At 35.3% G+C, this 12,488-nt stretch overlaps 1 long non-coding RNA gene across 1 annotated transcript in view; it reads right to left on the reverse strand.

The window, feature by feature from the left end:
• Positions 1 to 248: 248 nt before the first annotated feature.
• The window catches only part of LOC123383987, a 59,159-nt gene continuing 46,919 nt past the window's right edge, over positions 249 to 12,488 (reverse strand). The window contains exon 3 of the long non-coding RNA XR_006594454.1: positions 249 to 469. This is a non-coding gene — a long non-coding RNA (uncharacterized LOC123383987). The remainder of the gene's footprint in view (positions 470 to 12,488) is intronic.

The raw sequence follows: 12,488 nt of genomic DNA on the forward strand, positions 1-12,488 counted from the left end.
TGTGCTATTATTTAATTTAATAAGAACTTCTTATAAAGTCACAGGTTAACAAAAGTTCATTAGTAAGTTAAATGTTTGGAACTCAGAAAGCATTTCCCCACAGAGCAATGTTAACCCTGGCGCTGGGCTCTATGTCAGCAGGGAACGGTGGACCAGGTAATCCATAACACCCACACCAAAAGTACAAAAGAGCATAACACATACGTAAAAATATTTCCATGGAAACGTTCATTCAGCATTCTAGGACCACTCCTTTCGTCCACTGTATTGCTGATGCTCATCCGTTTACTCATCATTTGATCACTCGTTCAACAAGCATTGGCAGTGCCTGCTGCTGCCAGGCCCTCTGATAACTTGTCTCCTTTTCTACCTGCCAGATAACAGGCTTTTTCCAACCTGGAATAAGTACCTTGTGGTTTAGCTTATGAACTCCATCATGGTGGGGTCTCCATAAGGGCAGAAGATGAGGCTGTATGGAAAGTAGACATAATGAGGGTTGGGAATCAGTAAAACAGGGTGATGACATGGGAGCTGTCAGTCAAGCCACCTATGCACCTCTCCCCGTTCACCACCACACCATAGCCAATACTGGCTTTATCCTAGAGACCACCTGACAGATGATACCAATAAGGCCAGCAAGATAAATGATGCCTTTGCCCGCTCTACTCTTCCATAGAGCAGCGACCAGGATTGGAAAATGCCAGGAAAAGTGTTAAACCAAACAAGCGTGAGGATTGAGATCTAATATTTACTTCTTTCTCATCTCCCTTGTCTTACCTGACAGCACAGACTAAAAAGAATAAAGGAGAAGGGGAAATATTTATGGATGTATATCCGTAGGTGTGAATGCTATAAATCAGGAATTGTTCAAAACAAAAACACGGGTTTTCTTGCAAAAAAACCTGAACTCTTTAAAGAATCACATTACCGACTAACAAAGATCACCACCTAGTGGCCCCAACAGGATAATTGCACAAAGTGCAGTGAAATTAAAAAATATCAGGGTTTGTTACGAGAATGTAAGGTAACACTGAAGCTTCTCCTTTTGTCCCTTGGATTCCAACCTCCCATTTTCCTTTCATTCTGGCCTTGGTTCCCCTGAGTTTATAGTTCTAAATTGTCTCTAAAGCATTTTATTTACTGTTATTTTAATCTGTACAATGAGCTGTCTACTTTATCACATTTTAAGCACCTTTCCTTTTTTTATATGCCATAAGCCCCCATGCATCTTAACCGAAGCCAATTTCTTTAAACATCATTTTTATCATACCACATCCCTATTAAAAGCTTGAATGCTTAAGTGGACCCCGTTGTGATCTTTAACAAGCCTACTCTAACCTGCATAACCCCACTTTCCACTTAGCACACATATTGCCTGCCCATTAGGCTACTTTCTTCACTGTTGCTTCGTCACTCCCAAATCTCAAACACAACCACCCTTTTTACCCACCTCTGAGTCCTCTGAGCCAATTCAAATTCCACCTTTTCCATTAGTTTTCAGCTACTACTCCTGCCAAGCTCACTTCTTTTTTCTCTACTTTCTTACATTCACAGTTATTACCACTGAGTTTACTATTTTAATTGTTTTCTAATTGTTTTGTGTGTTTTATGTCTGCAAAGGAAATGTCAAGGCTACAATACATCTCCCACAAATCTCAGCATGGTATTAAACATAATATGAGAGTGCAGAAAATTAAATGGCTGACTTGGAAAGGAACAATGGTCTGGTGGTGGAGGAAAAGAGAAGAAGAGGGAGTGTAGAATGGGGTAAGAATGCTGGAATTATATTCTATGAATGGAAAAAATTAATTCTATGCACCTTTATCATGTAAAATAGCAGTGATAAATTAAATAGCGGAGTATCAGACTCCAAATGTGAGGATACTTAAAAAAAATTTTTTATGTTTTATTTTATATTTGAGAGAAAGAGAGAGTGCACAAGCAGGGGAGGGGCAGAGAGATGGAGACAGAATCTGAAGCAGGCTGCAGGCTCTGAGCTGTCAGCACAGAGCCCGATGGGGGACTCGAACTCATGAGCATGAGATTATGACCTGAGCTGAAGTCCGACACTTAACCGACTGAGCCTCCCAGCTGCCGCTATTTCATAACAATTTAATCAGAAAAGTTTGCTATAGAATGTACTTGCTTTGGGTGCAGAGAGGAGCTCACTTCACAGATAAAGAGAAGGGAAACACAAGAGGAAAATGAAGTCATTGTTAAGCAGGTAAGGAAATGTTAACTTGCATCCTAGGGTAAGACAAAGTTTCACTTCTTGGACAGCAGCAAAAACCTGCTCCCAGGATGTGAATTACAGACACAGTAGTCAGCTGCACACTTGGAAATAACAGGACCAAGAAAAAGTTCTCTGCACTCAAACTCTGGCATACAATTCAACCAACTTCGAATGTGAGCGGAAATATTTTACCCCCAAAATGTGAATAATAAAACAAATAAAATATTAAACAATCTACTCAAATGAAGAAGTCTGCAGAATAAGTAATGTGAACTTGAAAAATCTCATTAAGTGACACCAGAATTCTATTTCTAGTGCAACTGCAAGTAGTTTTATAACTAGGCCTCCAGTAAAATAATTAGACTATTTTAAGGGGTAGCAGCTGATTCTATCTTGAGGAGAGAAAAAAAAAATGCTTCTTCTATGTAAATTTCCCCCCAATTCCTCAAACTGACATTTCAAAGGCATCACAGAAGGACAATTACTTATATGCTGTATATATTGCTATTTTACCACAAAAGAGTAATACATATGCAAGGCATCATGCAAGACACTGTAGAGGGAAACAAAAAATAAAATGCCAGAGACCCTGTCCTCAAGTATCTTCCTAGGGTGAGAAGGCCAATATATATGCAATAGACAGTAAATAATTCCATGGTAGCTTTTAAGTAAGCATACCACATATTATGCATAAAGTCTATATTTTCATACTTCAACAAATATTAAAGGCCCACAGTTGGCAAGATGCTATGCTAGGCATCTTGGGAGTAAAAAGTAAATTAGTTACTAAACTGACCCTTGAGAGCACTGTCTAATAAGAAATGTATGGCAGGTGCAGTAAAGAGGGATGAGAGATTACTTGATAGAAGAGGTAGACTTCGTGATTTCTCTTAATGTACATGTATAGTTTAAATATGCAGCGTTGAAGGATATTAGGGAAAGTATTTCAGGCAGAGGTTTTATCATGTGCAAAGGCACAGATCTGGTAAAGCTGGGATGGATCTGGAAACATTAATTTCTTTTACTGGGATATATAGAAAATGTGACATGCAACAATGAGAAATGATATTGGAAAGGTAGGTTGGAACTATAATATGGAAGCTATTCAATTCTAGGCTGAGGAATTTGGCTTTGATCTAGGAAACAAGAAGTCACTGAAATTTTGAGCAGCTGAGTGACACAATCACAGTTGTGCTTTGGGGCAATTAATCAGAGACAGTGCAAGCAATGACCTTGAATGTGAAAGCATGGGGGATCCATTTAGACGTTATATTACATTACTTCAGGGAAAAAGTAAAGCTGGTGGTATGTATTGTAGTGACCAGGACAAAACGGAAAAGATAATTCCAAGAGATTTTAGAGAGATAAAGTTGACTGAGATTTGGTTGATTTGATTAAATATGAAGGGTAACTGAGAGAATGAACTCAAAGATGATGCCATTTAAATAAACTAAGAACAAAAGAGGAGTAAGGTTTGTATCTATGGGGAGTTGATGACTTCGTTAAGACATATTTTTCAACTTAAAGTGTCTTTCAAAAGGAAATATCCAGTTGGGAATAACAATATAGGACAATTGAGATCAAAGCTAAAGTTGTAGACTTGAAAACTATCTAGAATGAGTGTACATAAGAACTGAGCAAACTGAAATCTCAGAGCCTGTACAGAGGGCAGCAAGAGCACCCTGTCTGATAACACGGCAGCCCACCAGCGAAAATAGAGAGATTGTGAGAGAGGATGACTAGGAGCATTTAGTTCTCCATATCCTCACCCTGCATTTAGTCCTCTTCTAGCATGTTGGAAGGTGGGAGAGTTACACACTAGAGAATTAAACCAAGCATGCAAAAAAATTCCCCAGTAAGATCACTATAGTAAAGAAATTTAAAGAAAATGAGACAATTAGATAAAAAGACAGCTTAAAGTTAATAGCCTCAGAATCACAAAATAATGTATCATATGAAATAAAAATTGGGATGCACTAAAAATGGAAAAAATCGATTTGACTAACAAAATAAAAACATATAAAAGACTACCCAAAGATGCAGAAATAAAAGTGTGATGGAAATGATAGGGAAAAAATAGGAAATAAGTAATTAAGTGAACAACTAAGGGATCCAGAAAGAAAAAAGGAATGGGGGAATTAATTAATTAGTTAATCAAAGAATTAATAAATTAATACATACAATTTCCTAGCTCATTAATGTCCAGATGGAAAAGGCCATCAAGCAACTAGCCTAAGGAATGACAAAACTCACACTCTCAAGAAATTTTAGGGAAAAAGGAAAATAGGATCACAACTCCAGATGGATTTGATATCAGTAACCCAGGAAGCTAGAACACAATGGAGGTAAGCATTCAAAATCCAAAAGAAAGTGACTTTTGGTCTAGAATTCTTTACCAACCTAATTATTAGGCAGGTGGAAGGGTGGGGGAAAAATCTCACAAACAGGTGAAATCTTGAAATTTCATTTCCCTTGCATAGTCTTTTGATCTGTTACTTTATAATTTATGTGAGTCGATTGTGGAAGTAAAAAAAACAAAAAGTGGAATTCAAAAAACTAAAAACTGGGACTCTAACAGAGAAGACAAAGGACATCTAAAGGATCACTATGCCCTGGGTCTATACAGCAACCAGTCCAAAGTGGAACAAGGGAACAGAGAACTCCTGAAAGGATAACTCTTGTATGGTGGGGAAGAGAAATGTAGAGAAATATTAATTTTAGAAGTTTGGAAGAGTTCAGATGGAAAGTTTTATCTAAAGTATTGCTATCAGATTTTTTTATTTTAGGTTCATGGCTTATAGTTCTTTGTTCTTATACCAACCTTTCTGAGTGGTTTTGTTTTAGATGGAACTCTTAAAAATGGTTTATGTCTGGACTTCGGTTTTGTTATCCAATATAATAATCTCTGCTTTTAGTAGGTGAGAGTAATTTTCCCAATCCGTAATTGGACACAGTCAAATGTCTAAAAGAATTTCAAGCAATAATTCTCAATTCTTGTACTTCCTATAGATCCATAACAAGTAATTCATGCATAAACACAGATCTTATGGCCATACTTTGAGTAGTACTGGTCTATAGTTTTAGTTTAGTTTTGATTTATAAAATAAAAATTAGTTGTTTCATATAGCCGATAATTAAATATATACATTGGCATTTTCATCATTTCTTTGCTCATTATTGTTTCTTATAAATGACACCTTCCCTCTGGTACCAGTTTTACTTTTGATAAAGAATTGTTTTCTAAAAATAACTGTATTTCTAAAAATAGATTTACTTTGTCTTGACCATAGAGTAATAGTTTAGCTAGGTATAAAATTTTAGATTATAATTATTTTTCCTTCACTACTTCATTATCTTCTGGCCTCTCCTGTTGCTGATGAGAAATCTTCAATTGTCTAATTCTCACCCCTTTCTAAAAAAGGTTTATTTATTTATTTTGAGAGAGAGAAAGAAAGAGAGAGTGTGAGTGGGGAAGGGGCAGAGAGAGAGGGAGAGAGAATCCCAAGCAGGCTTGAGCTGTCAGCACATAGCCTGATATTGGGCTTGATCCCACAAACATAGAGATCATGACTTGAACCAAACTCAAGAGTCAGATGCTTAACTGACTGAGCCACCAAGGCACCCCTAATTCTCACCCTTTTTAAGATAACCATTCTTTTCTTTCTACTAGCTTTAAATATTGCTGCTTCATAGATAATCTGCTTGATATGCATTTAACTTGGATTAACTTACTAGGTATGGAGAGTGTAACTTCAAGCTAGTATGCTCACAGCTTCAATTCTATTGACTATTTTGAATTTTACCTCAGAGAACTTTTAGTCTGTGCTTTAGGGAAGCTATACATCTTTTTGCTTACTTCCTTTTTAGTAGATCATCTATTGATCTTTTTTTTTGGGGGGGGGGGTTAGTTCTGGCTTTGGTTTTAAATTTAGAAAAGCCTTATAAACCCAAAGATTATACAAATACTCAGATTGGTAGAAAGAAGAAAGAAAGAAAGAAAAAAAAGAAAGAAAGAAAGAAAGAAAGAAAGAAAGAAAGAAAGAAAGAAAGAAAGAAAGAAAGAAAGAAAGAAAGAAAGGCAAAAAGGGAGGAAGGAAGGAGCTTGACAAAAATGTTATTTAAAGGCAAGTAGGTAAAGAGTAATATAGCATCAGTGTGTGAGTGTGACTGGGCTAGGGAGGGCAACATAGATAAGCTATAACATGATACAGATGTATAATATAGAGGTCTTTGATCTTTTCTAAATAGGGCTCAGTATAAATCAACCATGTGATGTCACAGAAGAGAGACAGAGAGAGGGAGAGAAATGACAAAACAATAATAGTGGTTATATTCATAGATATGGTACATAGAAGAGGTACACTTCCACCACAGTAGATAGGTCATCTTATGTCTGGGGTATTATATTCTGTTTCTGGCACTCCAGTAATTTTTATGTAAGGGGATTTTTCAGAAGAGATATTGTGGTAAGCTACGCTATATGAGGAACTGGGTAAACTGCATGAAGAAATGAAGACTTAGATAAGACTTGGTGATTGCTTCATGATTATGAAGAATTGTGAAGTGATAGAGACTTGATTCATCTGAGAGCTGTGTGAAAGTAGGTAAGTTTTCCAATCTTGACAGTTTCCAAGCACTTTGGAGAAATCTTTTATTGCATGAAATATGAGATGGAAACTAAGGTCCTTTCTAACATGGAATATTGGATGGATAACATAGAAATTTATGATTCTATTCTGGATTCAAATGTGTTTATTACTTCTGCATGGTTTTCCATTACTTTCTTCTATATTAGTGAGTTTTTTTCTGAAATTAAAATATAGACTATATGGACATTTCCTAGCAAAGATTTTTACAATCCTAATACTTGCTTCTATCTTATGTAAGTTTGATAAAAGCTCTACCAATTAATGTTTCCTGTCCTAGTCTCCTATATTTGGGGATTTATTGCTTTTTAATTTCTTTTTTATGATTTGTCCTCTTAGATAGGAAATTAAATAATAACGTGAGATAAATTTAGAATAGTTACCTGGAAATTTACACATCTTTTAAACTCAGTATTCAGAAAACATGTCCCTTGCCAGTCTCTTCACTGGACTTTTTCCAAGCCTTAAATGTATAGTACTGGTTTTTCTTATGGGTCACCATATTATTATTTTCATTCCTTTCTCTCTGTATTTGATAGAATTCCTTTCATTTGCTTACATATTTGTCATGCTGTCCTAGATTGGTAACAGTGAAAAAGACAGATGAAGTTTTAGCTTTCGTGGAATTCATAGTCTAGCTAGCAAATTGATAAGGAAACAAACTTCTATCACTCTGATAAGGATCAATGTTAGTGAAATGCTCACAAACTGACAACAAAAAAATAAATATACCAGGGTGCCTGGGTGATTCAGTCAGCTAAGCATCTGACTTTGGCTCGGGTCATGAGCTTGCAGTTTGTGAGTTCAAGCCCTGCTGTCAGTACGTAGCCCACTTTGGACCCTCTGTCTCCCTCCCTCGACATGTGCTCTCTCTCTCTCTCTCAAATATAAATATTCTTTTAAAAAGAAATAAATTTACCTAACATATACTTGATTAGTCTGAGGAGATATTTATTGAAGAGGGCTTCAAATTTGTAAGTGAGCAGAAAGGAGTTTGCCAAGCAAATATGTGCATGTGTGTGTGTGTGTGTGTGTGTGTGTGTGTGTGTATACGCTTATGTGTGTGTATTCTTGCATTCATGGTGTCAGAAATATGGTAATATAGACAAGAATGCAGAGAAAAATATTGAATCATTAACATTATAGTGTGAGGGCAAGGAGACTACTGGATGTAGAATATGGTAGGGAACCACCATCAAAGAGGAAAAAGTACATCAGGAAAAGACATTTGGGGGAATGACAGTAGCCTCTCCTTCACAGTTTGGTTAAAAACTAGCTCTAGAAATTATTAAAATCTAATATTAGGACCCAGAAGGGTAACAAGAGAAACACCATATAAAAAGGTTAGTGTTCTAGATCTTGTTCTTTTATCACTTTATTGGTGAGTCTTAGAAACCAATTATATTACATTTAATACACAAATGATGTTTAATGTTTCTGTATGCTTATTGAAATATGCTGTGCCAACATAAAGACAACATATGAGGAAGAAAATAAAAATTTATGTTTCTCATTGCCATGTAGTACTCCATTGTGTATATAAACCACAATTTCTTTATCCATTCATCAGTTGATGGACATTTAGGTTCTTTCCATAATTTGGCTATTGTTGAGAGTGCTGCTATAAACATTGGGGTACAAGTGCCCCCTACGTGGCAATGAGAAAGAACGAAATATGGCCCTTTGTAGCAACGTGGATGGAACTGGAGAGTGTGATGCTAAGTGAAATAAGCCATATAGAGAAATACAGATACCATATGTTTTCACTCTTATATGGATCCTGAGAAACTTAACAGAAACCCATGGGGGAGGGGAAGAAAAAAAAAAGAGGTTAGAGTGGGAGAGAGCCCAAGCATAAGAGACTCTTAAAAACCGAACAAACTGAGGGTTGATGGGGGGTGGGAGGGAGGGGAGGGTGGGTGATGGGTATCGAGGAGGGCACCTTTTGGGATGAGCACTGGGTGTTGTATGGAAACCAATTTGACAATAAATTTCATATATTGAAAAAAAAAATTATGTTTGTTTTCCTCGTGCCTCTCGGTAACAATTCTTCTTTTTTAACTCTATGACATGATTATTTGGTTGAATTTTCCTTTTACATTAATCAAATTTGTATTAATGCATATTAATAAAAAACTGTACCCAGGAAATTAAGACCTACAATATCATTTATAGTATTACTTCTGTGCAGCAAATTTTAAAATAAGTTTATTTATAAGTAGGTTTATTTATTAAATATACAATGCATATAGTAAACACATGACCATGTCATATTTCACACCATCTGAAACTGAGTCAATATGCTATCAATAAGTCATCTGCATCCTCATGCAAATAATTAATAAATATCTTGGATAGGATAAAAACAAAAACAGAGCACAAAGATCCACCAGTACAGACTTCCTTCTGGGGTAATATGGACCCACTAATCAAGACTGGCCTGTTAATCAGTTATAGTTAATTAACAATATTATCATCTAGAATATATATTTTCACTGTGGTCACAAAGATATCATGGAAATATATATCTAGAATAGATTCCTCATTTACCAGTCTAGTAACTGTACACCTATTGTAAAAATAAATATAATCCTATTATTTTATATTATTCTTATTAATTACAGACAAAAACCTGCCTCATAGAAAGTCTTCAAAAATAAATAGGGGAAAAAAGGAAAGATTTTAATTAACAATGCTTATTTTTTATATTTAAGCATATTTTTCTAGAGAACATGAGAGTACTTCAAAAATTGTTTCCTCAAATATCTTTTCTCTATCTCTTGTATTATTTCCACCACCCATCAAGGAAGAGTTTGCCAGGAAATGATAAAAATTCAGAGAAGCCCCTTCCCTAGAAGACCCAATACAAATGATGATTTACAGTATTTAGTACCCTTGAGATGTTAACACATATTAAATGTAAAGTGGCTTCAGAAAAGCTTTTTCTACATGGCAATAAATAGTAGAATCCGGGTGTTTGAATTATTGTTGCCTGTAATCATATTAGGTCATTATACTTAAGTTTATGCTCCAAAGTGGAGAGCATTTTTTTTTTAAATTTTTTTTCAACGTTTTTTATTTATTTTTGGGACAGAGAGAGACAGAGCATGAACGGGGGAGGGGCAGAGAGAGAGAGGGAGACACAGAATCGGAAACAGGCTCCAGGCTCCGAGCCATCAGCCCAGAGCCTGACGCGGGGCTCAAACTCACGGACCGCGAGATCGTGACCTGGCTGAAGTCGGACGCTTAACCGACTGCGCCACCCAGGCGCCCCCAAAGTGGAGAGCATTTGATAGAAAGATGGGAATCGTTGCTTTTTTTTTTTTTTTAATCAGAAATTAATGCTGTTCTCTCTGGATCTAGATGATGTTCCATCACCACATGCACACCAGGGGATGAGATGTACTGTGGAACAGCTGGCAGCATTGGTTTTAAAAGTTAGTGCCTACAGTTGACCTATGTGTCAAAAAAACATACATACCCAGAATTACTCATGGAAATCCTTTCAGTCAATCATAAGCTGTATCCTTCAGTGTTATTTACACAACACTGTTCAAAAACAGCATTTTTCAATGTTTTCTTAAGGATTCGAACAAATTGCTGCTTCTTTGGTTGTGTATCAGATAAAGTACTTGGCCACTTATGTATACACTGAATAAAAAATACAAATGCAAAAAAGATCAAAGCTCTATATCCAGGAGTTACTTAGAATATCAGCAATTAAGCACAGATTTTGAAAAACCGAATGTGCTTAAGGGTCAAAATTTAATAAGTTAATATTTACTGCCTGATGAAAGGCATTTATAAGTAAAACTGGCATTTTTTTCTTTAACCATGAATACATGGCAGTAAAGAACACAGTAACTACTAGCAGTTTGGTGCCACTGCCTTCAGGTATGAAAAGGCACCAGCAGTTTTACTCACCATTGCTTTTGCACCATCAGTACAAATATCAAAACCGTGAAAATGGCAAATGACATCTTACAATTAACATGAAAATAAGTTTGACATTGTGGGCTCCTGAAAGGGTCTTGGGGCTGCCCTGGGGATTGTGGAATACTCTTTGAGAACTGTAATATTTAGTCAACATTTAAACAAACTATAGAATATTGGTAGCTGAAAAAAGGTGAGAATCCTTTTCTCAGCATGGCAAAATATCTCTTTTATTGGGAATGCTTGTATAATGAATATTTACGTAAAAATGTAAGCAATATTATATGTGCCAATTTTAAATCACTTACATTTTTGTCTTTTATCACATTCCTTATTTGTCCTTTTTCTAGGACAATGTCAGTTTTTTAGCTTTGCCGAGTTGCATTTTAAATTGTTTTTTCAAGATGGTTTTCTCCTAGATTAGGTGATGAAGAAATCCATTAATACAGTACCTCAAAGGGAAATAAATGTATGCAATAAAAGCTATCATAAACTTTTAAGGGCTTACAGTCTTTTTAAGCTTTTGTCAATTTTCAAAAATTATATAGTGATTAATAGTGATTTAATTTTTGTTGACATCACAACGCCTTATGTTTGGATTCCTGGTAACAAGAATCCTTTATGAGAAAAGATCCTTTGCTAATTAATAAATGTTTTCTGGAAAATATAACATTCTTCAATTACTTTAAGATTTTCACGCCACTCTTGTTGATGTCCCCAAAATTCACCATTTTCTTTCTTGACTGATCTGTACTTTGAAATACTTAAAAGAAAATTTTAGATTTTTACTTATTTATTTCTCACTTTTCTTGTGTTATTTTTACAGGGCTTCACCTATGCTACTGTAATAAGTGCTAACTAAAACCTCATGAATAGCAGCTTATTAGGTGCCTAAGATATCTTTAAGATTTAAAAACAGTGTCAATGAAGTAGAATATTGTTGAATCCGTAGTTCAGGTAAAATACACTTAAGTCCTGGAAGGTGATAATGCAAAAAACAACAACAAAAAAACAGACTGACATGAGCTCGTAATGTGTAATCATTGACAGGAAAAGCGTACAGATCAAACCAAAAGATAGCAGGCCAAGCAAACCAGACTAAAAGCTTAAACTAAAAATAACTACCATACCAGATCTTTGTAGAAATTCTGCATGCTAAGAATGTCAACATAAATGTGTCTCATTTATGAGTAATAATATTTAAGAACAAATGTTGCCTACATTAAAAGAAATAAAATTAATATAAAAGACGGAGTCAGGTAAATGATCTATGTGAGTTAAGAAACTTTTCGATGAACTATTTGAAAGGCTATAAAACTAGAATAACAATTTTATTTTTATCATATGTAAAGCAGAGAGTCTATGCTCGACTTCTGTTATATGCTGAAAATGAAAAAGAAACAAAGATAAAAAGGGAAGAGGGAAGGAAAAGATGCTACCTCTAAATCAATTAATTGTACACAAATTGAATCACCTCTTACAAGTTAATCAGAAATATTGCTATGTACAGAAATGGCCTGTCTTCCATCTCAACTCAAGCTCATACTGTTCCCTTTAGGTCTGACATTATTTTCACACATTTGACAATTAATTTTACACATCAGAGAAAATGTGATTATTTGTGAATCCCTTATTTTGGAAGAAAAAGCATTATGAAAAAACTTTGAGATTAATAA

This window comes from Felis catus, chromosome A2 (genome assembly GCF_018350175.1).
Source record: "Felis catus isolate Fca126 chromosome A2, F.catus_Fca126_mat1.0, whole genome shotgun sequence".
Lineage (NCBI taxonomy): Eukaryota > Metazoa > Chordata > Mammalia > Carnivora > Felidae > Felis > Felis catus.